Source organism: Mytilus trossulus, chromosome 1, assembly GCF_036588685.1.
Source record: "Mytilus trossulus isolate FHL-02 chromosome 1, PNRI_Mtr1.1.1.hap1, whole genome shotgun sequence".
NCBI lineage: Eukaryota > Metazoa > Mollusca > Bivalvia > Mytilida > Mytilidae > Mytilus > Mytilus trossulus.
Window position 1 is genome coordinate 33,152,926 of NC_086373.1, and position 6,300 is coordinate 33,159,225.

The following is a 6,300-nucleotide window of genomic DNA, read 5'->3' on the forward strand; positions in this document are numbered from 1 at the left end:
TTGTGTGTCAGTTATATTGTCTCACCTTTTATGAAAGGAAGACAAATCTATGCCTTGTTGGTAGTGGCAGTGAAAACAGCATTTACAGTTACATTCCAACTAAAGCTTTTTATTTCTAGATGATCAAATTGTGTCTGCTATTTGCTTACTGAAGGCCAATTCAAGTAGACATGAATTTGGTGATTTTAATTGTTCAGTTCTGTGGTAAAAAGAATTTTGAGGACCTCTGGCTGTACACAGTCACCAGAAATTCTACAAATGTGTAATTATCTGACTTTATGTCTAGTTTTAAAGTTCAACATGGGTTTATTTTTTTTTTACTGATTTTATTGAAGTTGTGCATCTTGGCAATTGCTGAACAGTGTTTGTGTATGGTCTGAAGTGCTCACACCTTCACTGGTCTATAGTGTGCTCAGGGAGTCGTGTCCTCCTAGAACGCAATACATTTTGATATAGTCAACCAATTTTGATCTGTAACGGTCAATTTGATCCTAACAGCTCATAAAAGACCAAACAATAGATTATTAAGTCCTTTAAAGCTTTTCAGTCAATATTATGACATCTTTAGATTACTGGGTATATACTGTTGAGATAATTTGAATGTAGCTTAATTATGGTGACCTGTTGTGTTAGTTCTGTGTCATTTAGTCTCTAGTGAAGAGTTGTCTCATTGGCAATCATACCACATCTTCTTTTGAATAAATAAAAATTCAGTTCATATTCAAAGACAGGCTGTTCCCGAAGTAGTTGTTATTTACCTGTTTATCATCAACATCATACCCTACAGTTCTGAATTAACTGCAAGCAAATTGTTTGCAGATTGTAGAATACTCCGAAGAAATTGACAAAGACTGACCTTGTCTGAATAATTTTTTGATAAGACTTTTCTAAATGATAGTTTAAACATGAATATCAATAACGTGGTCATTTTTATAAATTTCCTGTATACAAAACTTTGAAATTTTTGAAAAACTAAAGATTTTCTTATCTCGCATAGATTACATTAGCCGTATTTAACACAACTTTTTGGAATTTTGGATCCTCAATGCTCTTCAGCTTTGTACTTGTTTGGCTTTATAATTATTTTGATATGAGCGACTGACGAGTCTCATGTAGACGAAACGCACGTCTGACGTACTAAATTACAATCCTGGTACCTTTGATAACTATTAGACTGAAATTCATTTACTAGTGTTTGAATCTGCAAGCAAATTGGATTTGGTTTGTATAAAATTTAAAGTAAGATTTAGATTGAGACAAATTAAAGTCATAGATTTACATCTAACTATGTTTAAAAACATTGGGATACATATAATTGTTTATTTGCAAAAATGTCTTTTACCACATTTTAATAATTCAGTGGCTGATTAAAAGTTTTTATCACCTGATTCTTGCAGTAAATATGAGAAATTTTATACCTTCATTTTTGAATTGGTAATCATTGCAACGTATACATATCTGATAAATACCTCATTTTATTGACCATTTCTAAACCATTATTTTTCATGATGATGCCCTTTTCTTAGACACTGTAAGCTATAAATCAAATATATATGGTGTATGGAATGATTGTCAGGTGTAAATAGTTATCAAAGGTACAAGGATTATAATTTAGTACGCCAGACACGTGTTTCATCTATATAAGACTCGTCAGTGACGCTCATATCAAAATAGTTATAAACCAAACAAAAACAAAGTTGAAGAGCATTGAGGATCCAAAATTCCAAAAAGTTGTACCAAAAAGGGCTAAGGTAATCTATGCCTGGGATAAGAAAATCCTTAGTTTTTCGAAAAATTCATAGTTTTGTAAACAGGAAAATGTGCATAAGGCAAGGTTCAATCGACTTTGCCATCAAGGCTCATTTATCATTGTTTATTTTCTATGTTTCAGTCTGTTTCTCTACCACTTTTTGGTTAGTAGAATGACAAACCTGTCTCAAATAATTTCCAAAATGATGATAAATATTGTTCATCTCTTGTCTGTAAAATATAACCGTATGCAAGAAAGGGGTGACAATCTGGTGCCAGTATAAACATTTGTATGTCGCTTTATGTTAAAGTCCTGTATGATTGACACCTGGTATGCAGATGCCTCGTAATACTAAGTTTCTGTCTGACATATTTCCATTACCCTTGGTCTCATTTTCATGGTTCAGCGACTGCTTGAAAAAAATGTAGAGTTTATGGTCAATGTTAAATACTCGCTTATGTTGAGTAAATGTAAATTTGTGTGGTTTGGTCTGTTTCTAAAATACTGTAATGGTTCAGATGTATTTATTATCTGGAATGATTGTAAGGTGTACAAGCCTGTTTCAGATACTATTAGTAATTAGAATACTTTGATTAGTAAATGGAACTATATATGGTATACATGTCTTCTGGCCGGTTGTATTTTCCTTGACCTTACTTTTATGGTTCAGTCTAGTTATCACAGGCACTCGTCTCAAATGATTTCCCCTATATAGTTATCAAAAATACCAGGATTATAATTATATACCTTAATATAACGAGGTATATAGGAAAAAAAATTCTGAGACAAGTGCCTGTGCTTGTTATCTGATACTATAAGCAATATGTCCGGCTAGCTTGTTCCTTTATTCGTATGAGTTTTTAAACAAGAGTCTCGAATTCCAAAGGAAAACGAAAGAGACAATCTTTGAGTTTCTGCTATATTGATGAGATCTCATCTCAGAATTATTTAAAAGCCGATGCCTAGATTGCTATGCTCAATATTGCATTGAACTGAAATAAAGGATATCACAAAAGTAAAAAAAAGGATTATCCAATTACGGTCTCAATTCTCAACCTGAAAGTTACAGTGGGGTTTGTTTCGATTTAAACTTCAATTTCCATACTTTTACAGTTTACCAGGGTTTTCAATATGGTTAATAAAGGCAACAGTAGTATACCACTGTTCGAAATTCATAAATCGATTGAGAACTTAGGGAAACGCATTAAATATATGAGGAGAAATACGACACAAAAGAATCACACATATTAAAATAAAACACACACAGAAAGGAACTATAATATAAGAATGGCCATATTCCTGACTTGGTACAGGACATTTTCAGAAAAAACATGATGGGTTGAACCTGTTTTTGTGGCATGTTAAACCTCCCGCGTTTATTGCACTGTCAAATATAACATTAAAGTTACAACATTACATGACAGGACTACAATACAAATAAATGGGAGAACATACAGGATAACTAAACACACGAAAAAAAGCTATCAAAAGGTACCAGGTTTAAAAAAATTAAAATACGCCAGACGCACGTTTCGTCCACACAAGACTATAACCAGTGACGCTCAGATGAAAAAAAAGTTCGAAAGTCAAAACAAGTACATAGTTGAAGAGCACTCAGGACAAAAAGTTCCAAAAAGTTGTGCCAAATACGACTAGGATTTTCTGCCTGGGATAAGAACATACTTATAATTTAGAATAATTCATTCGTTTACAAACATTAAATTTTAAAAATGACTATATAATAGATAACGTGACGGTACCCGAATTGCACCTATTTTGGCAGTTTGTTTAACTACGTTTTTTTATGATCAAGACAAAAGTTTTATTTTTGTGTATATTTTGTAGCCGTATCCTTCTTTATGATATAGGTACACACATTTGATTTTCAAGCCATATGGAATCATAGAAAAAATGGACTGAACTGACCTCCAAACCATCAATGATTCTGTAATGAGGAGTACCCAAATTGATCCATGTTTAAATTCACATCGTCAAAAGTCGAATAACACAGCTTTTGTTTATTATTTTCAAATACTTTAAATTTTATAATTGGATATTTTTCCATGCTTACCCTTCTTTTTTTAAGAAATGGATACTTGAAACATATTGTATTTGCTTATTTAAAAAAGATGACGTTGTGATGACGTCGCATGGCGACGTTTCGGTACATATTGCTTTTTCAGTAAACACTTCATCTGTTGATGAATACTGTGAACGTTTTGTGTATATCTAAATATATTTACCTATTTTGAAAGACATGCACACTTATCAAATCATAAAAAATACAAATTGTTTAGTCTCTAGGAGAGCTTGTAAGATTTCCGCTGCTATGTTTGCTAAATTGGTGAAATTTGGGTACTCGTTGCAATTTGGGTTATTACGTTATACATGATAAACCCGAAGTGGTTACTAACTACAGAATAAAAACCGATACATTTCAAAAAACAATGAGAAATGGGAAATTGATAATCGAGTTGAACTCGTCCCGTTTATCATAGATTGTCGTGTGAAGTCGTCCATCTGTGTCAATATTGAGGAAAAGATCAAGGTATGAAACAGTCCTTCTAGTATCAGTAGATTCCTTAATTTCAAGTTCACTGGGATATATCAGATGTTTTTAAGTATTGGCTGAAGTATGGGTTATTCAATGATAGGTCATCAATATATCGGAAAGTAAAATTAAAGAATTTCTCAACGTGCTTTTCCTTTTTGTCTTTTAGAAGGTTCTGAATTAAAACAAATCGGCCAGTAGGGGTTCATAATTAGTACCCATTGGAATACCGACCGACTGTCTGTTGAAATATAAATCCTCAAACCCTAACAAATATATTGTCGATTAAAAAGTCAAGCATTTTGATAATATCATCTCAGTATATTTTCTGGTAGATTCAGTGTGGTTCTTTAGAAAATATGAATTATTGTAACACATAACAAGAAATTTTTTTTTGTCGAGCCTGCAACTTTTGTTGCAGAAAGCTCGACATAGGGATAGTGATCCGGCGGCGGCGGCGGTGTTAGCTCACTTCTTAAAAGGTTTATATTTTAGAAGGTGAAAAACCTGGATGCTTCATACTTTGTATATAGATGCCTCATGTTACAAAGTTTCCGTAAGTCACATGTCCAATGTCCTTGACCTCATTTTCATGGTTCAGTGACCACTTGAAAAAAAGTTCAGAATATTTGTAATATTGAATTCTCTCTTATTATAAGTATTAGGATAACTATATTTGGTATGTGCGTACCTTGCAAGGTCCTCATGGCCGTCAGACAGTTTTCACTTGACCTTGACCTCATTTCATGGATCAGTGAACAAGGTTAAGTTTTGGTGGTCAAGTCCATATCTCAGATACTATAAGCAATAGGGCTAGTGTATTTAGTGTATGGAAGGACTGTAAGGTGTACATGTCCAACTGGCAGGTGTCATCTGACCTTGACCTCATTTTCATGATTCAATGGTTATAGTAAAGTTTTTGTGTTTTGGTCTGTTTTTCTCATACTTTATGCTATAGGTCTACTATATTTGTTGTATGGAATGACTGTAAGGTGTACATGTCTAGCGGGTAGATGTCATCTGACCTTGACCTCATTTTCATGGTTCAGTGGTCAAAGTGAATTTTTCTAGTTTTGGTCTTTTTATCTAATATTATATGCCAAAGGTCAACTATATTTGGTGTGCTGAAATATATTATGATCTAAATGTCAGTCCCGCAGGTTTTATTTGACCATGACCTCAATTTCAAGGTTCATTGCACAGTATTAAGTTTTTGTGTTTTGGTCTATTTTTCTTAAACTGTAAGTAATAGGTCAACTATATTTGATGTATGGAAGCATTGTTAGCTGTTCATGTCTGCCTGGCATGGTTCATCTGACCTTGACCCCATTTTCATGGTTCATTGGTCTTTGTTTAGCTATCTTAGTTAATGTTAAGTTTATGTGACAGTTGTACTAAAGCTTTATACTTAGGACTATCAACATAGTATCAATGATTAGTAAAGAAGGCGAGACATTTCAGTGTGTGCACTCTTGTATAGAAAAAGCTTTGTTTATTAAATGAGACGGTGAAGTCGATCTTTTAACTGAGCATTGGGAAGTAATGTAAAGCGAAGAAAAATCAAAAGTCTTTATGTTGCTGCAAAATTGCAAAGATTTTGATAGAAGATTAAGCAAACTGAAGTAATCCTTTCAAAAATGATAAAGATGCTATCTTGACTTAGTTAACCTTTACAAAAAATCTGTGTCACATATAACGCCGAATAGGTTGCTACAAAAATTACATAAACGGTACTAATTTTTCTGCACCAGATGCGAATTTCGACAATCAATGTCTGTTTAGTGATGCTCGAGGCCAAACTATTTAAAAATGCAACACTTTCTCCTTTACAAACATAGATTTCAACACAACCATAGCTTAACCATACAAAAATTCAATAGCAGCTTATAGCTGACAATCTTAAACCAGGTTAAACATGTATTAATAATCTAATTGGACTGACCAACGCATCAACATACACACCTTTATATTTACATTTGTTTAAAATAATATGTCAATG